The sequence below is a fragment of the Anomaloglossus baeobatrachus genome, chromosome 2, assembly GCF_048569485.1.
Source record: "Anomaloglossus baeobatrachus isolate aAnoBae1 chromosome 2, aAnoBae1.hap1, whole genome shotgun sequence".
Taxonomy (NCBI): domain Eukaryota; kingdom Metazoa; phylum Chordata; class Amphibia; order Anura; family Aromobatidae; genus Anomaloglossus; species Anomaloglossus baeobatrachus.
The window spans coordinates 763,260,857-763,285,398 of NC_134354.1; positions in this window are offsets into that span (position 1 = coordinate 763,260,857).

Sequence of the window (24,542 nt, forward strand, 5' to 3'; positions counted from 1 at the left end):
CATGTGAGCACAGCCTATAACTACAGTTTGGCAACACTAACCAAGAGGTTTTCAAAGAGTATGCAGGTTATTTAGCTGCCGAGGAGCAAGACAATGGGCTTAACATATAAAGAGAAAAATAGAGGGCTCAAACTCTACAGAAAAGTTGTCCAAATTGTGGTAACAACGGTAACATTCAGTTTGTACCAGACACCTAGTGTCCGGTGCCGAACTCCAAACACAGATTTAGGTTTGCCACCAGAATAAAACTTGTTGAAATGGTGCAGCACAGCCAATCAACAAGCTTTAGAGTATGACCGCACTTTGCGTTTCCACCTGCAATTCAGCTGCTTTTTAGGTCCGTTTTGAGCTGCAGCGTTTTCATGCCAAAAGGCGTGCGTTTTGCTTTTTCCATAATAGTCTATGGAAAATGGAGATTTCTAGACCGCACTTTGCATTTTAAAACGCTGCGTTTAATTTGCATAATTTGTGGCAAAAAACATGCGTTCAAAGAAGCAGCATGTCAATTGTTTTTGCCATTTCTGCAGCGTTTTGCTAACATTGACGTCAATGAGAAGTTTAAAAAAGCAACAAACATCAAAATTCCTGCGTTTTACATGCTTTTTAGGTGCAGAAACAATGCGTTTTTGACTTTAAAAACGCATGCTTTTCAGACATTAAAATAATGGAATAATATGTCCCTTTACACACACACCTAGTCCGACAATTAAATTAGTGAAAATTATGATTTTATTGCTATTTTAGCAATAAATATTATAAAACCGCTATAATTTCATGAAATATAACTACCGTATTTTTTTAAATAATTCAAAAATTATGTTTTGCTTTTTTTTCTCTTTTTTCATTCTGACTATTTAATCTTTATTTAGCAGTGTCTTGATGTTCAAAACACATCTGTCAAAACGCAGATGAAAAAGCATGGGAAAAGCGCTGAAAACGCATCTAAAACGCCGTAAATACGCATGCGTTTTTAGCGCTAAATTTCTGGAAAAGGCAACTTTGGCTAAATCAATTAAGGCAAAAACGTGCGTTTAGAACTGCAAGTAGGAGAACGCAAAGTGGGGTCATAGCCTAAAGGCTGTGGGCACTTCTGGACCTATCACATTCATGCCAAGCATTGGTATGGCTGTGATTGGCCGGTGCACTACATCCGTAAGAAATTTCTTGCCTGGCACTGACCGGCAGTGACCTCTGGAGTCTCGTTCTGGGACATTACTCTTTGGATTATGTAGGAAGTAGCAGAATATCTTTTCAATTAATAAATTGGTGAACGAGGGAGTGTGGGGGAGTATTTATTCAAATAAACTTTTTTTCCAGTTTGTTTTCTTTAACTCTAGTCTACACTTATCGGGTTAGTAATGGGTGTGTTTGATAGACACCTCACGATTATAACCTTTGGGCTTCATGCCCGCTGTCAATTCACAGCTAAAATCAACCCCAAAGGTATTACCTCAATTGTCACCACACCTCGGCAATCGGGAAGTCAGGCAATGCATCAGAATTAGAACATATAATGGGTACACCACTTCTGGGGCGGCTGTGTGCTGCTATTTTTAGGCTGAGAAGGGCCAAATAACCATGGGCCTTCCCAGCCTGACAATATTAGCCCCCAGCTGTCTGCTTTACCTTGACTGGTTATAAAATAGGGTGGAGCCTGTGACGACATGGACTCTCATGGGTTAAAGTTTCTTAACATTCAGCCAGACTATTGTTCTTATGTGTGCTAAGTCATGTATCAAACATGACTTAGCACACATAAGAACAATAGTCTGGCTGAATGTTAAGAAACTTTAACCCATGAGAGTCCATGTCGTCACATTCCTCCCCCTTCTTAATATTAGCCAGACATGATAGCCTTCCGATCATCCTTCTCCTCTTGACGGCATTGTCCTTTTTAATGGTGAGGTCAGCAACAGAGGCTCGCATCTATACACCTCCCGCTGATTACCTCCCCCAAGTTGAGCAGCCATATTGCGGACAAGCACTAAGGTGGGGTCCATGAGTTGGGCCTGCACAAATCTCCCACTATCAATCCTCCCCCAGTCAAGAGCCACAGTGTGGTTAGGCTTACTCACGGTTCTTGGCTCAGAAGTGGATGATGGAGCCGGGAATGCAAACCATCCCTGGAAAAGATGTTAGAAAGATCCACATCAGGGTCCTGCTTGGCTTGGAGGTGGGTGACGGCTGCTTCAAACTGACTGGATAGTCCTTGTCCTAGGTCATTCTCCAAAATGACTGGTGTGAGCAGGTAATTCACAAGCCCCACTTTCCCTTCCCTTTGAGTGGGATCTAAAACAACAGGCTTGGTGGGGCCATCTATGAACCCCACTTCAACTTCCTCCTGGCTAGTCCCCGAAACAACAGGTGTGGGGAGGCTGTCCATAAACTCCATATGGACCTCTTCCTGGTCAGACCCCAAAGTAACTGGTGTGGGGACGGTGTCCATAAGCTCCACACCAGCCTTGCTCTGGTCAGTCTCCACAATGTCAGGTGTGGGGAGGCTGTTCACAAGTCTCACATCAACCTCTCCCTGGTCCTTTCCCGAAATAACTGGTGTGGGGACGGTGTCCATAAGCTCCACATCAGCCTTGCTCTGGTCAGTCTCCACAATGTCAGGTGTGGGGAGGCTGTTCACAAGTCTCACATCAACCTCTCCCTGGTCCTTTCCCGAAATAACTGGTGTGGGGACGGTGTCCATAAGCTCCACATCAGCCTTGCTCTGGTCAGTCTCCACAATGACAGGTATGGGGAGGCTGTTCACAATCCCCACATCGATCACTTCCTGGTTGGTCCCCAAAATACCAGGTGTGGGGAGGCTGTCCACAAGCTCCACCTCGACCTCTCCCTGGTCGGTCCTTAGGTCCAACTGCACACATGCCAGAGGAATGTCTGAGCGCTGGCCCTCAGCCAGGGAGATGGATAATTGGGAATCTGGTACAGGGTCTTCTGGAGAAACAATAACTGGGCTTACCAGAGTGATGGAAGATCCAATGTCTCGAAGTCCCTGAGCCTGTATATCACCGACCTTGACCGTCTGGATGTGGGGATGGAGGTTGGCTGGTGTACGGTGTCCGGCCTGCCGTAGGGTGTGGACTGGATAAACCACTTCCTCAGCTATTGGTGTTTCTTGGGAGTAGCATTCCTCAGGTCTCGTTGGTTCATCTCGGCATATGTTGACTGGTTGGAGTGGCAGACGGGCACCAAGCATGCGGCCTCGGTTTTGGAGACAATCTTTATCTATATGTCCATTGCGCCCACATGTATAACAGCGCCATAGATTGGGCGAGTCACAGGCCCTGTTTGTAGTCCTTTGTTTTGGCGCAGCTTCTGCTGGGTAGCGGGACCATCCTTCTCGACCGGCTGGTGTTAGCAGTACTGCAGCTGAAATCCCATAAACATATTCCAGAACATAAGCCCTCTCTTCTCTTGAGGATCTAGGCCCCAATGCATCCAACAACGCTGTGGCTTGGGCCATTTTGGACAAAGTTGATTCCCGATTGTCACTAGATCCATGATGTGTACATAGTTTAAATCCTCTGGGTCAATATCGGCGGGATCCTCATCGTCCTCTGCATCATTCTGGGCATCCCAACGGACTAATTTCCGGATCAAGTCCGACCGAGTCTCAGCGTTCCAGTAGATAATCTTTCACCTCTGGCACAGATCCTGTAGCATCCATTTACTGCAGCGGTCGTAACTGCTCTCTTGTCCTTGTCCCATGGCTGAGCTGGTGGGGTTGGACATGGCAGCGTCCGAAACCTGAATGCCTCCCCTATGGCCTGCTGGGTATGCTTATGTGCCTCCCTGGTTGTTGAGCCCTGGACGGTGTCCATGAACACCAGTCCGCTGCAGCTCCCCTGGGTAAACCAGACTGAGTAGTATCCCACTGTTGCCACCAATTGTGGAGACACGGGGCTCAGTGGGTGCTCTCGTCCACTAAAACCCACTGCCTTTAGAAAGACAGCGTGGCTCAGGGCTCATCCCAACTGAACGCCGGCCTCCTTAACCGTGGGCGTAACACTACTCAGACAACACAGGGTGAGGGAACCACAATAATTAGACTTTATTGGATCCCCAAAGTATTAATGGCACATAACACATAACCAGCAAAACACACAAATGTAACAGGCAACAGAGTCTCACCCTTCCGCTGGCTCACCAGGGATTTAGAATGTCCATGCCTCACAGGTTCCAAGCTGTCTGAGGTCTGCAAAGTCTGTAACAGGTGACTGAACTGTCCCAACCTGAGTGTCCTCCTTAGGTAGTCCTGGTTTGATGTTAAAATCCTGGCAGCCGGAGTCGAAATCCCTAGGCTGTGGATATGGTCTCCAACCGGGACCAGAGCCCCTAGATTGAAGCCATAAGATATCCTGATCCTCTAGTCAGCTCCAAAGAGCTTAGACTGGATCCATTAGCATCCAACAACCCTCATTCACCCTGGTGGCTTAAAGAAGTCCCTTTTATAGCCATAACCTTACCTTAGGATACACTGCATCCTCATCGATTGGTTGGACAAGATTGCTTCTCCCGTTGGATGAATTTCAAGCTGCATGGATAATGTTCATTTAAATGATGTGCATAGAAAGACTCAGTATATCTACATGGAGTCGGCATGTCACCGACTAGACAATGGCTACTAAGGTAAGTACATTATCAATACACAACTACAATACAATGGTTACTGGAAGAGACTGGAGATACAATAGCTAAGCAAACATGACTTAGCACACATAAGAGCAATAGTCTGGCTGAATGTTAAGAAACTTTAACCCATGAGAGTCCATGTTGTCACAGAGCCCATGCTGTTTTTTATTTTTTATTTAAATAATTAAATACAGCATGGGATCCCCTCTATTTTTAATAACCAGCCAAAGTAAAGCAGACAGCTGGGGGCTAATATGGTCAGGTTGGGAAGGCCCATGGTTATTAGACCCTTCTCAGCCTAAAAATAGCAGCATGCAGCTGCCCCAGAAGTGGCGTATCCATTAGATGTTCCAATTCTGATGCTTTGCCCGGCTCTTCCCAATTGCCGGAGTGTGGTGGCAATTGAGGTAATACCTTTGGGGTTGATGTCCGCTGTGAATTGACAGCGGGCATCAAGCCCAACGGTTATAATCGTGAGGTCTCTATCAGACACACCCATTACTAACCGGATAACCAGCCAAAGTAATGCAGACAGCTGGGGGCTAATATGGTCAGAAGACCCATGGTTATTTGGCCCTTCCCAGCCTAAAAATAGCAGCAGCTGAGGGCTGCAACCTACAGTTGTCTGCTTTACCCGCTATATCCTATTCACTATGCACCTTTATTTGCAGGGTAATTGCCCCCATTTTGCTTTCTTTTGCCACCCCCTAGCCCTTACTACAGCCATTTTACAGCCATTTTACAGAACAAATGTTCAGGTCTCCATTGACTTATATGGAGTTGTGGGTTCGGGGTCAAATTCAGATTAGGAATCCGGCTGAACCCAGTGCACCTGAAATTCCATGGGTTCACTCATCTCTAATCAGCTGCATTCACTGGAAATTGTAAAATGATGATAATTATAGTGAAAATAATCGGTATAAGTGTCTTCAGCATCAAAAAAATCATGGACACATTTGAAAAAAATGACGGCAAAAAAGCGCCATAATTTTATGAATGGTCCTGGAATTTCTAGGTTGTTGGCAACCCTGGACGTCAACCCCTTACACATCTTGACCTGTAGTTTAAAGCTCTGTGAGAAATTCACATTGGCTCTTCCTTGCTCCTTCCTGATGAGTCTGCACCAGCACAGGCTGACACAGAATATGCTACAGCTTAATTAGATGAATGGATTATAATCGTTTTAATGCCCATCGCTTTGTCAGCACAAGGATGAGGATTTGTTGCAGTTTCACCGGCTGCAATGACAATGCTAAATCCCCAATGTATACAACCTCAAGGCTTATTAACCAAGCGACAAAGAACATGGTGCGCACTCATAATGCGGCCATTGACATCTTAATGGACTGTGAGCGGGATAAAATTATATACATATATACATATTGTATATATGCTATACTGTGTGATAATAAACTTTGATCTGCTGCTGCACAAAATCCCGATGGAGACCATTGTTGAAGTGTTTGTCAATGAATATACTTATGCAGTTGAAACCAGAAGTTTCCCTCCGCTCTCTATAAAGACACATCTGTAGGTTTTTCCCTCCACTCTCTATAAAGACACATCTACAGGTTTTTCCGTCCACTCTCTATAAAGATACATCTGCAGATTTTTTCCTTCACTCTCTATAAAGACACATCTACAGGTTTTTCCCTCCACTCTCTATAAAGGCACATCTACAGGTTTTTCCCCTGTACTCTCTATAAAGACACATCTGCAGGTTTTTCCGTCCACTCTCTATAAAGATACTTCTGCAAGTTTTTCCCCCTACTCTCTATAAATACACATCTGCAGGTTTATCCCTACACTCTCTATAAAGACACATCTGCAGTTTTTTCCCCTTCACTCTCTATAAAGCTAAATCTGCAGGTTTTTCCCTCCACTCTCTATAAAAACACATCTACAGGTTTTTCCCTCCACTCTCTATAAAGACACATCTACAGGTTTTTCCGTCCACTCTCTATAAAGACACATCTGCTGGTTTTTCCCTCCGCTCTCTATAAAGACACTTCTGCGGGTTTTTCTCACTATCTGACGTGAAATTAGAATAAATCTTTCCCGGTTTAGGTCATTAGGAACCAAAATTATTTCTGCTTGCCAAATGTCAGAATAATGAGAGAGAGGATGTTTTCAGGCATTTTTATAACTGTCTGCAAAGTCAGCAGTTTCCTTCCATGTCATTAGTATTAGGCACCATTACCCTTATGCTGTATGACTTGGGTAAAACGTTTTGGATCTCCTTCTGGGACGCCCTGGGCAAGCCAGGGGTCACAGGTCATCACACCACCACACCCTACACCCCAGTTAGGAACATCAAAGCTACCAAAATCCTTGTTGCCTTCCTCCAGGGGCTGATGTTCACACCAGGGGGTGGGCCAGGCGGTTGGCTCCGCCCACCGAGGAGTTCACAGCTCTGGAGGCGGGAAGAACCAGCAGATCAGTTTAGGAGGTGAAGGAGTAAACAAGTGGTGAAGTGAAGGAAGTAAAGTGGTAAAGGAGGAAAGTAAGAGCGGTGACAGTAAGAAAGCCTGAAGTGGGTCCAGCTGTGTGCAGGACAGAGTCAGCAAGGTCAGCAACAGCAGTGATTGTCCGAAGGGGTGACCGTTTGGAAGTTCCTGGAAGGACCGCGGACGGGTAGTGGTCCGGCGGTCTGGAGCAGTGTACAAAGGACAGTCAGCACCAGGGCAGGGGCCTCTCGGACCCCGGCAAGGCTAGGAGTCGCCATAATTTGCCAAATCCGTCAGTGAAGGGGACGTAGATCCCCCAACAACTAAGTCCTGATTGAAGGCAACAGCCCAACCATTACAGTAGAGACACCGCCACCGCCAGGGCACCAGTTTCTAAGGGCCAGCGCCTGCGGGCAAAGAGTAGAGCTCCTCCGGTCCAGCTTGAAGCCGGGGAGCGGGTTACCGGTGGGAACCCATCGAAACCATCCACAACAAAGGTGCAGGAAAAAGGGACATCACCGTCACCTACTGGGGAAAGCAAGTGCAGCCGTCCGTGGGAACCGTCTTTCCAGCCGTGTGTTTTACCGAGAACTGTGTCAACGTCTCAGGCTGAGTGAGTACCACGGTGCCGCAAGGCACAGCGCTGCCCCCGCCCCCCTGCGTCCACCAAGCCCTGCATCTCCCACCTCATCACTGGGCCCCGGGATCACCAACCCCTACCCACGGAGGGGCAACACAACAACTCGCTGCTATACACCACCACTCCCGGGATCCCCATATAGAGCAGCGGTGGTGAAATCACCACAACCGTGGGTGGCGTCACGGACAATAGACTATATCCCAAAACCCAATCCCCTTTCACTCACGGGCGAGGAGCGCCGCTCGAGAACCCCCGGGATCCGGCCCACAGCTCGAGCCACCACTGAGCAGCAGCATCTGGACCCGAGCAGAGGGGTGAGCGCAGTGCTGACACCCTCCTCCCCGCCCGCGACACTTCCACGAGCTTCTCACAATAGTTTTTAGGATTTTGGGCCCCTTCCTCCTGACAGAACTGGTGTAACTGAGCCATGTTTGTAGGTTGCCTTGCTCGCACCGGCCTTTTCAGCTTTGCCCATAAATTTTCAATAGGATTGAGACCAGGGTTTTGTGATGGCAACTTCAAAACATTGACTTTGTTATCCTTAAGCCACTTTGTAACCAGTTTGGCAGTAGCTTCGGCTCATTATCCATTTGGATGACCCATTTCCACCTAAGATTTAAGATCCTTGCTGATTTCTTGAGATGTTCTTCAGTATTGCCCCATAATCATCGTTCCTCATGATGCCATCTATTTTGTGAAGTGCACCAGTCCTTCCTGCAGCAAAACAACCCCACACCATGTTTCACAGTTGGGATGGTGTTCTTAGGCTTCAAAATGTCTCCCTTTTTCCTCCAAACGTAAAGATGGTCATTATGGCCAAACAGTTCAGTTTTAGTTTCGGCAGTACACAGGACATGGCTCCAGAAATTAAGTTCTTTGTCCCTGTGTGTGTTTGCTAACATTAATCTGGCCTTTTTATGTTTCTTTTGGAGTAAAGGCTTCTTCCTGGCAGAGTGGCCTTTCAACCCATGTTAATACTGTGTTTAACTGTGGATAATGACACAATTTTACTAGCTTCCGCCAGCATCTTCACAAGGTCTTTTGCTTTTGTACTTGGGTTGATATGCACATGTCTGACCAAAGCATGTTCATCTCTGATACACAGAACCCGTCTCCTTCCTGAGCGCTATGATGGCTGGACATTCCCATCATGTTTGTACTTGCGTATAATTGTTTGTACAGATGAATGAGGCACCTTCAGGTATCTGGAAATTACACCCAAGGATGAACCAGACTTGTGTGAGTCCACAACTCTCCTCCTGAGATCTTGGCTGATTTCTTTTGACTTTCTCATGATGCTACACAGAGAATCAGTGTGTTTCAGCTGTGCATTAAAATACATCCACAGGTGTGTCTGTAATTAACTCAGATGTTGCCAGGAAAGCAAAGAAAATCAGAAGCTTTCAAAGACATGACATCATCATATTGGCTGTCCCATATTGTTTAAAGGCACAGTACTCTTAATGTATGTGAACTTTTGACTTTGCACAAAGTGATAAAAGTGTCTTACAACATTCTCTCTCTCAATATTCTAGCATTTGGCAAAATAAATAATTTTGGCTCCTAATTACCTAAAAAGGGAAAGATTTCTTCTGATCTCATGTCAGATAGTGAGGAAAACCCTGCAGATGTGTCTTTATAGAAAGCAGAGGGAAAAACCTGCAGATGTGTCTTTATAGAGAGCGGAGGGAAACTTCTGGTTTCAACTGTATGTGTGTGTGTATATATATAATATATATATATATATATATATATACATGTATACATGTACACACACACACACACATACATCTGTGTGTCCCAGCAGCTATCTACATGGTCTTATGGTTTTAATATATATATATATATATATATATATATATATATATATTCATTGTCAATTGCTAATATTGCTTAATATTGCTCTGTATAGCCCTACAGCCTACGTTGCATTATATATTAGAGATCACAGAACATAAAGGCCCTCTGTATAGATATTATATTTAGGGCAGTCTTGAAAGAAAGCAAAACTGATTAACTAGGCCTCATTTTTCAAGACAACCAAATAGTGGTTGTGTTACCCATAGTAACCAACAGCAACCAATCGCACAGCAGCTTACATTTCTTTTTCTACACTGGAAAAGTGTAAGCTGAGCTGTGATTGGTTGCTATGGGAAACGAGACTGGAGCTCAGGCAGGGTCTGAGGGTTAATTGTTAAAGGTGATAAGTATGTCAAAATGGTGTCAATGAAAATGTTATCTCGTACCATCAAAATGTTAAAGCGTCAGCACAAGACATTATGGGCAATTTTAGCTCCCACCTTTGTGGGAACATTTGGGGAAGGCCATTTCTGTTCCACATAACTGTGCCCAGTGCACCAGGTTCATACAGACATGGTTGGTGGAGGCCGGTGCCTGAAGTACCTAATAGTCCTCATGACCACATAAAGCCACCAGTACTATACCGTCACTAGTCATAAAACCACTGACGGGTGAGGTGAATAATAGCTGGGGACATTAGCACTGGGAGATATACTGGGCTTCAAGTGAACAGTCATTTCTTCAGGTTAATGTTTTGAAAGTGAAAAAAATCCCAAATAAGTAACTCTAATGAGGACTGAACGGTGATGTCTAGATGGCTGCTACAGCACATTTCCAAAATGGCACCTTTTGTGGCGTGTTCTTGGCATTCGAAAGGTCTTGTGAGGGTGCTACTGATATGTAGTGGTTAGTACCTACTAAAAGTACACCGAGAACGTATAACCAGCGACAAAAATCTGTGGGACCAAGGCATTGATGCATGTGGAAAGTGAAGGCTAGTATGTCGGGTCTGAGCCCACGCAAGAGACAATCTCTCCAAATGTAAACAATCCCTGCTCTCTGTGATACAAATGTGTCACACACAAACATTGAAGTGTGGTGTGCTTGGAGAGTAGCCACAGACCAGAGAGAGTCCATGGCTGTATCCTGTCCACCAAGCAAAGTGCTAACAAAAGACAAGTGGGCATCAAAGCATCAAAACCGCACCGTAAAGCAATGAGAGAACGTGGCTTTTTCATTATGATTGTGTCTTGCTTACCTAGGAAAGAGATTTTACCAGGATTCCTCACTGAGAGGACAATGGGACATTGATGGAAGTGTGATGGGGCAATGCTCTGCCTACAAATCTTGGGTCCTAATATTGAGCTGCACTCACTATTCTGCTGGTGCAGTCACTGTGTACATACATTACATTATTGATCCTGTACTGATCCTGAGTTACATCCTGTATTATACTCCAGAGCTGCACTCACTATTCTGCTGGTGCAGTCACTGTGTACATACATTACATTAATTATCCTGAGTTACATCCTGTATTATACTCCAGAGCTGCACTCACTATTCTGCTGGTGCAGTCACTGTGTACATACATTACATTACTGATCCTGTACTGATCCTGAGTTACCTCCTATATTATGCTCCAGAGCTGCACTCCCTATTCTGCTGGTCCAGTCACTGTGTACATACATTACATTATTGATCCTGTACTGATCCTGAGTTACCTCCTGTATTATACTCCAGAGCTGCACCCACTATTCTGCTGGTGCAGTCACTGTGTACATACATTACATTATTGATCCTGTACTGATCCTGAGTTACATTCTGTATTATACTCCAGAGCTGCACTCCCTATTCTGCTGGTGCAGTTACTGTGTACATACATTACATTAAATTACATCTTGTATTATTACATTGGGGTAGAATATTTATTTATTTAATCGTATGAACGTATATCTTACCATCATATAAAATCAAGTATGATGTAAATATCATGTAAGATATACTAACCAGGAAATTTAGATATAATTTGATTGTTGGGTCATCAAGATTGTTAGTCCTTTAAGGGTGCTTCACACGCTGCGACATCGCTTTCAATCGCACCCGCTCCCCCTCGTGTGTGCGTCACAGGCAAATCGCTGCCCATGGTGCACAACATCGCTTGGACCCGTCACATGGACTTACCTGCCTAGCGACGTCGCTGTGGCCGGCGAACAACCTTTTTTTTAAGGGGGTGGTTTGTGTTGCATCACAGCGACGTCACACAGCAGGCCACCAATAGAAGCGGAGGGGCGGAGAGCAGCCGCATGAAGGTCACTCCCACCTCGTTGCCGGTGGCCGCAGGTAAGCTGTTGTTCGGCGTTCCCGTGGAGTCATGTGGAGGTCGCCTGAGCTGTAGTATGTTTGTTTAAACGTAATAAGAATATCTGTGTATGTAAATAATCAAAATGTAGATGTAGTTGCATAATTATCTGTCTGTCTATGTAGCAATTGCACAGATCTATAAAAGTTGTATAGTCATGAAGGAGTTAACCAAAGATGATGAAGCCAGAATGTGAAGCTGCAAAAGTCTTATCAGTAATGTTTACACAGAAAGAATGTTTTAACGAACAAAGATATGTTGGGAAAAAATAAGGAGTTGAATACTCCTACTCCCTTGTTCTAGCTTCAAGGTTAGAAATGCAGATTGTATAATTGGGTGTCTTGGAATATACGAGTTAGTGGATGACGCTGACTCAAGGAGAGCATGTCTGTGTGTTCATTGTCTGATACATGGAAATATCGGCACTGGTATACAGCTAATACGGCACTGTCTCTGGATGTCCCAAAGGAAGACTCCATTAGCAGTCTTCACCCAAATTCCTAGCTTGACAGTTGGCGCACCAGTGTGGGGCTCCATGAACGCACTGCTGACCTGGAGATAATGATGGTTTGGACGTCGCGGACTGAGATCTCCCTCTCCTCCAAACAGGCCGATCACCTCCGACCCCACGGGTAAGCGATACATACTGTGTATTCACTGCTGTTGTTGTTGGTTTTGGAGAGGAGGGAGTGACGGGCTGTGTGTCCATATCGGTGTTAAAAGGTACCTGATTGTGACTCAGGGGTAGTGCCCGCTGGGGCTCAGAACACGATCCTAGCCCTGAGGTGTGGATCGAGTGTCACACGGGATCCAGAGAACGGTTGTTAGGGCAGGAAAGACGGTGGTGGCTGGATATAGCTAGTTAGCCTAACCCGGTCTGTAATTAAAGACGCGGGGGGATTCCCATGACTGAAGATAGCGAGTTAGGACGTTTAAATTTGGTGCAGCTGATCAAGTCTGGAGGGAATACATTTTGTACCCCTCCTCCGTGACACGGGACCCTTATTACTATAATTTTTGACCAATCTTTGAAAGATCAGTGACCCATTTTTTTTTTTTGGGAAGATCTGGGACTAAAGTTTTGGGCTAGTTTTTGACCAATCTCTGGAAGATCAGTGTTCTAATTTTTAGCGAGATCTGTGATCAATTTTTTGAAAGATCAGTGGGCTAATTTTAAGAAAGATCTGTGACCAGGTTTGAGAGAGATTTAGCTGAGGGGTTGCCAGCTAGTGTAGAGGTGTGGCTCTAACGCACACCGCATAGTCATAAATTAGTGTAATCCAGACACCACCAAGATAGCAAAAATGTTCAGACGGAGGAGACAGAAAGCTCAGAGGCCTGAAGGTTCACAGACTGTGTTAGAGCTAATTGCAGAGAGAGAAGGGAAGAAAGCTGTACGTCATGCCTTGGAGATTTTTAAAATGTTAGAATTACCAAAAGGAGGTCGGTTACAACCGTCACAATGAGCAACAGCACTAAAAGCAAAAAAGGCCAAGTTAAAAGACAGGAGATTGTTGAATAATGCAGAATTGTTTGGCAGAATATCGCAGGCATTGCTGTTGGAAGGATATATTGAGGTTGAAGATGAAGATGAGCAAGGGGATGTTGTGTTTTACTATATGTTACCCAAGTCTAAGGACAGATCTGAGGGTCCTCTGGCAGGTTGTTTTGTTGCTGCCCCACAACCTGATCCCCATTCTATTCCCCCTGTCCTGGAGATGCTCATAGATGCTGCAGCCCCACCCACTAGACAGCATTCCTTAACTCTTTCCACACCCATACCCCTGGTCCCTCCCATACCTGCAATGCCGTCTCTCCCCTCACCGGCCAGTCTGGCGTCACGCTCCCCAGTTACCAATCCCCCCCCTTGGATCACCCTCCTTCCCCTAGGACACATGGTGAACCCTATTCCAAACGATCCCGGACCCGTCTGGAGTTGTTTAACCCACGATATGTTCAGTCGCTTGCTACGCCCGGAGGGGCTCAGATTTTGTTTAGGATAGGGACGGGAGATTTGTTGACATAGGAGACAGGGGTGTTTGTTAATTCGGCTAATTCAAAATTGCATCATGCTGGGGGCGTGGCCTGGCAAATGGTTTTGCAGGGTGGTCAGATAATCCAGGAAGAATCGGATGAATATGTTAGACAGCATGGTTGTGTTGAACCCGGTCATATTGGTGTAGCTCGAGGAGGTGCCCTTCCGGCAGCCTATATTGTTCATGCTGTAGGCCCCCGGTTTGATCCCATGCATCCCCGGGATTCTGAAAATGTTCTGAGGGACTGTGTAAACCGTTCAATTGTTTATGTCTCAGATCTGAATGTTACTTTTCTGACCCGTAGAAGTGTTTCCCTGTCCTTGATATCTGCTGATTTATTTGGTTTTCCTGCGGAGAGGGCTGCAAGGGTGATTGTTGAAAGCATCATGTCTACAATCAGAGAATGTAATCTGTATCTGGAGGAGGTCAGGTTAGTGTTAGATGGAGAACTTGCTGTCTATCATGCAGTAGCAACAGCTCAACGGGAGTACTCAGTTCCCTTGTCAACAGCACCTCATGTGTCAGTCAAGACTGACACAGAAATCCATACGGAGTACTCAGCAGACTCCGAACCCGACGAGGAACAGCCCACACCCAAATATGTCCCCTTCAACCCCACCCAGTCAGCGGCATTAATCCACTGCCTGCCAGATCCCGAAATTAACCCTATGCAATTTTATAGGGAAATATTACAGGTCCACCGGTTGTATTCAGCTGCCCGGAAGGACCTTGTTAATCTCACCAAAGTAAAAGCAGGAGACAGTTTTTGGCCCTTAATGGAACCCCATCTCCCAATGTTCCCAGGCACTTCTGACACCACTTTCCAAAGTGGAGAACAGTATTGTGCCGCTTTAAAAAGATGGGCCCAAGATCAATTGGTGGAACAAGCCACTAATCTGAAGGATGTTGTGCAGGAGGACGGGGAATCTGCTGAAAAATATTATGCCAGGCTCCAACAAGTCTTTCTAGATCTCGGGTTCACTGCAACTAATAAATCACAAGCCACCCTCTTAACCACCTCCTTTATTGAAGGTCTGCAAACAGATCTTAAGGACATGGTGATGTCCACTCGACCCGAGATCATAAATCTTCCTGCCAAAGATGCTATCCTGGTTGTTAAAAGTTTTCAGAAAAATCTGGTAAAGCATCCAGATCCAAAATTAAAAAAGAATACCCCAGCACTGGTGTATACTAACACACCAGCGCAGCCCTTACCACAGCCCATGCCCCAACAGGGCCCAAACCCTGTATATGTACCTCCAAACCAACAGTGGCAACAAGAATACTGCCCTATGCAGCAGCAGCCACAGTTCTTTCAGCCACAGCAGATTCAACAGCAACCAAACCCTATTGTGAATCCGTACCGGTCCAACAATAGATCTAATCAACGTTTTGACAATAATCAATGTGGCCAACAAAGCCAATATCTGATCTGTTGGCGTTGTGGCCAGCCCAGTCACTTCCAGAGAAGATGCCGTACCCTACAATCCCAGAGGTGTGGCCGGGTACCCTCAAAACCATAATCAAAATATGCAGCACATAAATCTATAATAAAGGTGTTCCCTGTAGATTCAGTAATGATCTACCTGAAGCCAGGTGTGCCTTTTCCTAGAGTATCACAGTATCCCTTTAAATTAGCCCCAGGAGATCTCCCAAGATACCGCCCACAGTCCGGGCTGCACCCACGAGTCTGCCCCAACCTTCCCTAGTGACACAGAGGGGAGCCCCGAACTGTTTGCCCTTTTGCTGCAGTGATTTCCTGTCCCAAGCTACCCGCTCTAATTATGCCTTTCATTCCACTGCATCAATCTTACAGTTTCTGTGATATGTGTCTGTGGTGAAGGTTATTTACATATTTCTGTAATGAAAGTTCTGCCTATGGTTTTTCTTGTATCTGTTTTTCCCACCAGCCATTCTAACATTGCGTACTCTGAAGGACAAGTGGGGGCCATAAGCCTGTAGGGATGTGTAGGAGGGTGTACTTATCACAAATTGTAAAAAAAAACTAAAAAAAACCCAAACTGACGAAGTAGAGAGAGGAAAAGAAAAAAAAAAAAAAAATGGCTTCTGCAGAGATTTGCAGGACTATATGTGTTTTATATATTAACAAGTGCTTTCTCCGGTTGGTGAAGTAGATTTTATTTAATCCTTAGAGTTCAAAATTTCACAGGAGATTATACTAATATTCTATTAATACCTAAATAATTAAATTAATTTTGCAGGGAAAAGTATATTTCTTAAAATATACAAATCAGGGTTTTTTATGTTTTATCGTTATGTTTTTGTTTTGTATTATTTTTGCATGCAAACTGCCAATATTAATTACTTTCCTTTCTTTTGTAGATACAGAATATCTATGAACCGTGTTGTAAGGCTTCAAAATTCCCCAGTAAAGTATATGTTATATTTATCGGTTGTTTAATTATATTGTCTGCTGTTATAAACCTATACATTTTGCCAAAATAGTATACAAAAACAAAATATAAAAAGGGGGGGAAAAGTAGATATCTATTATATTTTTCCAGCAGTAAAAGGCACAGCAGACATATTGGCTAGGCTTTAAAGCTGTCCTTTCTTTTGCAACAGTTGTGTCATGTTTATTAGATTACTATGAAATATGTCTGTTATAAAAATGATCTAATGCATATTTCTTTTAGTTTTTGTTTTTATAGATAAAACCAGATGGTGGTCGATTCTGCACTGGATATGCTACGGTTTGCACAACATGAGGTAGTCTAAATTTAGGCCACTCCCTCCCCTCCTATCGGTACAGGAGGAAGTGACGTAAGTGCCTCTCTAGATGGGTGGAGCAGAGATAGGTAAGATAGTCAAAATGTATGTAGGCTGTAGATCTTTCCTGTTGTCAAATAAGCTAGGTACACTGAAAAGAAAGTCTAGATCTGAGCTGATGGAATCGGATGGAGATCCCCACACAGGTGCAGCTGACCACGAAGCAGTGAACGGGCCTAGAGTTGAGGAGTCCTTTACCATGCATAAAGACCATGCCTCGGTGACACTGGTCACGTCAGTGACTTCTGTCACTTCTTGTGTTCTTAAATCCCTACAGGAACAAGCGAGTCAACAAGGAGTGGAGTGCGAGATGCAGGGAGCCAGCTGACTGAGGAAGGTCTGTGGATGAAGGGCGGTAAGCTTTCTCTGCCATGAGATCTCTTCTTAATGATGGCCCAAGTAACATGGACTAAAATCTGTGAAAAACAAATATCAGTGTGCACTTTGGTGATGCCAGGGTTCAGTACCCAGATAGGCAAACTCACCCGGTCTTGTGAAACACGTTCTTAAAACAATGAGAAAAAACAGTAAAGAGTCCGTAGAAACACCCTGCACTTGCTCTACCCATTCTTAGAGACTGCAAACTGATTATAGATGTATATCATGAGCACGTTGTATGCAAGTCTGTGCGTGTTGTGTAGATTTCTTTCCAGGTCTGGTCAGAGGTTTTCCAGTGCAGAAAACGACGTCATTGCTGAAAATCCACATAATGCAAGTGGTATGTAAAAAAAAAACCAAAAAAAAACTAATAAGTTGTAAACCAATGCGTGTTTTGTTTCTCTTTAGTGTGTGTTGTGTTTCTCTTTAGTAATAAACAAGTTTCAATGTAAAATGTATGTTTTTTGGTCTAGCGCAAAGCATGTATAATTTTCATATGATTGACTAATTAGAGAAATAAACAAGTGTATTTTCTAATTCCAGATCCTAAATCAGAGTTAGTAGTATATGGTTTTCAGTCAGGAGACTGATTAATCCTAAAAGGACACAGAAAATTCGATAAAGCTCAACGGCAGGACAACATGGATTCACGCCCTGCATTGCAGAAGGGTCGATCCACCGGAGCTGCACTGAGCGTCCTGCTCATATTTATCCCTTACAAAAAGACCTGTACAGTCCCAAACCATCATTGCCGAAACAGAAGAGAGGACTTAGAGAACCTTGAGACATGGGAAAGTCCAACCACAAAGGGTGAGGACTCGCCTAGGGGTCCTTGGTCTCAAACCGGTGAAGAAATCCCATTCCCCTCTCCACCCATGTCTCAACGTTCAGTCAGGCAGGATTTCCCAAAAGATCTTTCTTTCTCTTTTCCTAAGGGAACACAGTACCCTTAGTATTTAGAAATGGCAGAAGTGAGTCAAAGGGGGGACTGTTGAGGGTACAAATTGCGTAATCTAAAATACTTAATTCAGCCATTTTATACAGTTAGGTCCAGAAATATTTGGACAGTGACACAATTTTCGCGAGTTGGGCTCTGCATGCCACCACATTTGATTTGAAATGAAACCTCTACAACAGAATTCAAGTGCAGATTGTAACGTTTAATTTGAAGGTTTGAACAAAAATATCTGATAGAAATTGTAGGAATTGTACACATTTCTTTACAAACACTCCACATTTTAGGAGGTCAAAAGTAATTGGACAAATAAACCAAACCCAAACAAAATATTTTTATTTTCAATATTTTGTTGCGAATCCTTTGGAGGCAATCACTGCCTTAAGTCTGGAACCCATGGACATCACCAAACGCTGGGCTTCCTCCTTCTTAATGCTTTGCCAGGCCTTTACAGCCGCAGCCTTCAGGTCTTGCTTGTTTGTGGGTCTTTCCGTCTTAAGTCTGGATTTGAGCAAGTGAAATGCATGCTCAATTGGGTTAAGATCTGGTGATTGACTTGGCCATTGCAGAATGTTCCACTTTTTTGCACTCATGAACTCCTGGGTAGCTTTGGCTGTATGCTTGGGGTCATTGTCCATCTGTACTATGAAGCGCCGTCCGATCAACTTTGCGGCATTTTGCTGAATCTGGGCTGAAAGTATATCCCGGTACACTTCAGAATTCATCCGGCTACTCTTGTCTGCTGTTATGTCATCAATAAACACAAGTGACCCAGTGCCATTGAAAGCCATGCATGCCCATGCCATCACGTTGCCTCCACCATGTTTTACAGAGGATGTGGTGTGCCTTGGATCATGTGCCATTCCCTTTCTTCTCCAAACTTTTTTCTTCCCATCATTCTGGTACAGGTTGATCTTTGTCTCATCTGTCCATAGAATAATTTTCCAGAACTGAGCTGGCTTCATGAGGTGTTTTTCAGCAAATTTAACTCTGGCCTGTCTATTTTTGGAATTGATGAATGGTTTGCATCTAGATGTGAACCCTTTGTATTTACTTTCATGGAGTCTACTCTTTACTGTTGACTTAGAGAGAGATACACCTATTTCACTGAGAGTGTTCTGGACTTCAGTTGATGTTGTGAACGGGTTCTTCTTCACCAAAGAAAGTATTCGGCAATCATCCACCACTGTTGTCATCCGTGGACGCCCAGGCCTTTTTGAGTTCCCAAGCTCACCAGTCAATTCCTTTTTTCTCAGAATGTACCCGACTGTTGATTTTGCTACTCCAAGCATGTCTGCTATCTCTCTGATGGATTTTTTCTTTTTTTTCAGCCTCAGGATGTTCTGCTTCACCTCAATTGAGAGTTCCTTAGACCGCATGTTGTCTGGTCACAGCAACAACTTCCAAATGCAAAACCACACACCTGTAATCAACCCCAGACCTTTTAACTACTTCATTGATTACAGGTTAACGAGGGAGACGCCTTCAGAGTTAATTGCAGCCCTTAGAGTCCCTTGTCCAATTACTTTTGGTCCCTTTAAAAAGAGGAGGCTATGCATTACAGAGCTATGATTCGTAAACCCTTTCTCCGATTTGGATGTGAAAACTCTCATATTGCAGCTGGGAGTGTGCACTTTCAGCCCATATTATATATATAATTGTATTTCTGAACATGTTTTTGTAAACAGCTAAAATAACAAAACTTGTGTCACTGTCCAAATATTTCTGGACCTGACTGTAGACCCAAAAATGTCGTTTAGTTAATATAATCTAACCATTTCTAAATGTTTTTGTCTCCTACTAACTCATATGAATATATTCAGTGATTTTCCTTAATATAAAATACTAGTTATGGATTCTCTCATCTCGGGAAAAGTTTTGGAAGAGCCTATCCCATCAGGCTGATGTCTCTCCGGCCTAGTCTGCTGAGCACTGGCAGTGACACGCGAGTTGACGTCACATCTCAGAAACCAATGGACCGATACAACCGAAGCAGAAAGCGGCCGCTATTCAACCCATTATCCCAGAAGGTTTTTCCAAGTCTGAACCACAAACTGTATACATGAAGCCTCAGCATGTTTTGTTGTTTTTTTTATCAAGAGCAGATTATCCAGGTTCACAAAGTGGCCCTAAGTGGACTAGCACTGACCAAGCATCTTCCTTTTTGTTTCATATCCGGAAAGAAGAACCATGGACAATTTGTAGCAAATGTTCTCTTGTTTTTTTTGTTTTTTAATTATGTGCTAATATTTAAATAAGGTCTAGATTCAATCTTTCTTAATCAGGATAATGTGCCCTAATGAGAGTAATAACGCCAATTCTAATAGCCCCTATAGATCAAAAAGTTATTTTTAATAAATAAAATAAGTACTTAAGGGGAGAGTTAAAGTCTGTAGTGTTAAATTAAACCGATCTCATGAAAAGCCCGCATATATAGATATAATTAAAGTCCCAAGGGCAGTAGGTCACAAATAAATCCCAAATAATAAAATACATCTAAATGGGGAAAATTTTAAAATTTAAGGTTAATAATATTCACAGATATTTTATTAAGGGGGTCTGTGGAGGTCGCCTGAGCTGTAGTATGTTTGTTTAAACGTAATAAAAATATCTGTGTATGTAAATAATCAAAATGTAGATGTAGTTGCATAATTATCTGTCTGTCTATGTAGCAATTGCACAGATCTATAAAAGTTGTATAATCATGAAGGAGTTAACCAAAGATGATGAAGCCAGAATGTGAAGCTGCAAAAGTCTTATCAGTAATGTTTACACAGAAAGAAAGTTTTAACGAACAAAGATATGTTGGGAGAAAATAAGGAGTTGAATACTCCTACTCCCTTGTTCTAGCTTCAAGGTTAGAAATGCAGATTGTATAATTGGGTGTCTTGGAATATACGAGTTAGTGGATGACGCTGACTCAAGGTGAGCATGTCTGTGTGTTCATTGTCTGATACATGGAAATATCGGCACTGGTATACAGCTAATACAGCACCGTCTCTGGATATCCCAAAGGAAGACTCCATTAGCAGTCTTCACCCAAATTGCCTCAGGAACGACGAACAACCTGCATCCTAAATGAGTAAAGATATTTTGGAAAGGAACGGCGTGTCAACAATCAACGATTGTTGCCATTTTTCGGATCGTTAGCGGTCGCTTGTACATGTCACACGCAACAACATCGCTAACGAGGCCGGATGTGCGTCACAAATTCCGTGACCCCAGCGATATCTCATTAGCGATGTCGTTGCGTGTAAAGCGGCCTTTAGCGTTACCCAGGGTGCACCATGTGGAAGTGGACTAACATTACACCCCGGGGTAGAATACTAAGTGCAGCTCTGGAGTTTAATAATGTAATTGTGGCTTTCCAAGATTTTTCTAACCAATAGAAAAGAATAACAATTTTATATGTGTGGGGAAGCAGCTCAGTTCAGATCTCTAGAATTTGTGTGTGCCTGGATGACCTATCTTTTAACAGAATATTGTAAATGAAAGAAAAATGCCTGTTCTAGATTTTGGTGTTAAAGTTCCTTTAAGGGTCATATATGTTGGTCTGGACACGTTCTCCTGCTGATTTAGCTGATTCCATAATTTGACATCTGTCAGTGCCACTAATCCACGGATTGTGTAAGAATTCAGGGTCGAATTTGGGGCAACTGATTCTGTTTTATTTTTCTAGATTTTATTATTAACGTTACTTTTATTATATTTTTAATGCTTGTTTATATTCATTTGCATTTCAATATGTATCACTACTATTATTAGTATTAGTCATTTATTATATTTTACCTATTTAATTACATCACTTTTATTGCTTACATTTTTTTGTCAATTCCTTTGCTATTTTTTATACTTGATATATTTAATTCTATTACTTTTCTCTGCATTTTTATGCTATTTTTATATTTTAGATATTTAATATCCCTTTTCTTACATTTTTTGACAATTTCTCGTTTTATATATATATATATATATATATATATATATATATATAAATGATTATATCAGTATTTTCTATTACATTTTTTCCATTTGCTATTTTTGTATTTTATATATTAAATTATATCACTTTTCTCTATTACGTTTTTTTCATTTTTTTCCAATTTCTTTGCTATTATTATATTTTACATATTTAGTTATATCACTCTTCTGTATTTTGTCTTCTTTCTTTAACCTTTATGTTAATATCTCACCAAGCACTATTGGGAACATTAATTTTGCAGATCCCCATCATCTCCTGTCTCTATAATATATAGATATGTATGAAATTGCATTTGGTTACATTAAAGACCACACACAAGAATTGCTGGAGTGGAGACATTCACTTACCCCTCAAGAGCCCATTATAAACTTTGTAAGCAGGACATCCTTAAGAAGTTTGCAGCCTCCTTTAACTCTTAAAAGTTTCCAAGTTTAAGGACTTCAGCACCCAGGACAGCTCCCTGCAATGTTCTGCTGATAGTCTTGAAGGACTCATGTCCTCCCAGAGTCCACAATCCAGCCTAGGAAGCCTTCTCCTACCTCCAGAATCCACCAAAAGATTTCTTATCTCCTTGATCTTCAGTTAAGATGTTCCAACACTCCATGTTATTGGGCCAAGGATCCAGCAAGGATGCAACATTATGAATAAAAACATATTATAGCATTCTGCTACCAGCCATGCCTGGACTTCTCCACTTTGTATAAGTCCATGGGTCAAGAGTAGCTCCTTTGGGTTCCTCCTTGTGTCCCGGCTTGTCATACCATTTGTAATAAAATTCCATATGTTAAAAAACTTAAAAATAAGATAAGGTTTACATGTATGAGCAGCAATTTTGCTTAGTGTGACCTCCAGGTCAGGAGCATTACCAAGAGATCTGAGCGTGTGTTTAATCCCTGCTTTGTGCAGGAGCCTCCTAAGAAGATTGCCTGTCTATTCTTCACACCTCTCTCCTCTGCTTGCACTTCACCTACATGTCATGTTGTTCAGTAGTAAAGCGGCTGTGCTTCCTGCACTGGGCACAGAGAGGATGAACTGGGAAAGTGATGAGCAGCTGGGCAGTAAATGCAGCTTACACAGAGTAAACCTCATTATTATTCTATTTTTACTGTTCTTTACCTTTATTCACAGACAGCAGCGGTCTCAAAACTGTTACTGTCTCCAGCCTTTGTCAAACTGTCCAAAAGGACATGCTGGAAACATGGAGAGACAGGGGTTAAACCACTCTGCCATAATGATGGTAATGGACAGGATCCTTTGTTTTACGCGTTTCAGGAAAATACCTTCTCTGAGGAGCTGGGACACCAAACATCCATCTATTCAGGAATATAGCCGGCCATCTATAGACAAGCCCGGACGCCGGCCCCAAAGGGGCTACAGGGAGGGCGAACATGACTGAGGAGGGATGCCAAGCGAAGTGTTAAGATGTAGTGCTTTTGTGCCGAAAAGCGTGGGGTGGAGTTATGGGGGTTATAGGGCCATGTGAGTGGTCGGGGAGTGGTCAGTTGTGGGATGGATATATAGGGCAGAACTGTGGGGGACACGGTCTTTCCTTACCTGGCAGACGTCCGGAATCTTCCTTTGCTCGTGGTTATGTTCATGGAATATTAATATGTGTTATGTATGTAATGTTATTGCTTGTTGGGTGTTAATAAACGGGGCTGCTGTGGCCTTTTACATTCAATGTCACGCAGTCGTGTCTTATTTTAGGTTAAGAAGGCGAAAGTGTGGGTTTTGGGCTGGGTCATTACAGCAAGGCCGTCAGTCAGACTTTCCTAAGTCATGTCCATTGCCAACATTACAGCAGCGTGGTGTGACCCCTGTCTCTACATGTTTCCAGTACATCTTCCTCCCATATATGCTTATACGAGCATAGTAGTTGTGACTTTCACAGCTACTTCAGGTGAGCCTTTACCACCTAAATATACATTATGTTACCTTGTATAAGACCCTATTAGCGCTATTTTGTCTCTCCAGCATTTTAATCAAAAGGACATGCTGAGACATCAGTTATAATATGATCATTAGCATAATTAGTAGAAGTTATCAAAGAAGCATCTCTTCCAATTGTTTCTTTTATCAAGTGTAATATTTTACATTTTGCTTATTCATATTTCTCTGAATTTGGTGTGCAGCTTTCACTTCATATAGATTGTGTATATTTGGCTAGCACCCTGTTCACATTTACAGTGGTGTTCCAATAGTCTTTTTGATTGTTATGCAGTTTCTTTTCTGTCTGAGAACCTAGTCCTGCCCTATAGCCATGATTATTCGATTTCCTATATAGCCAGGTCTCTAATGTCCCATACACAAGCAGATTTCAACCGCACATAGAGGTAACATTTGGTTAGGGACCCAATAAATAAGAGATTACCGTGAAGTGGTTATCGGGCAGTAATGAATTGATCAATACATTATCTAAATATCTCTTTTTTTTTTTAAAATAATCCTCAGCAGTCATGCAATGTTACATTTTTCAATTTTTCATATGGCTAATTGTATTTTTCAAGTCTT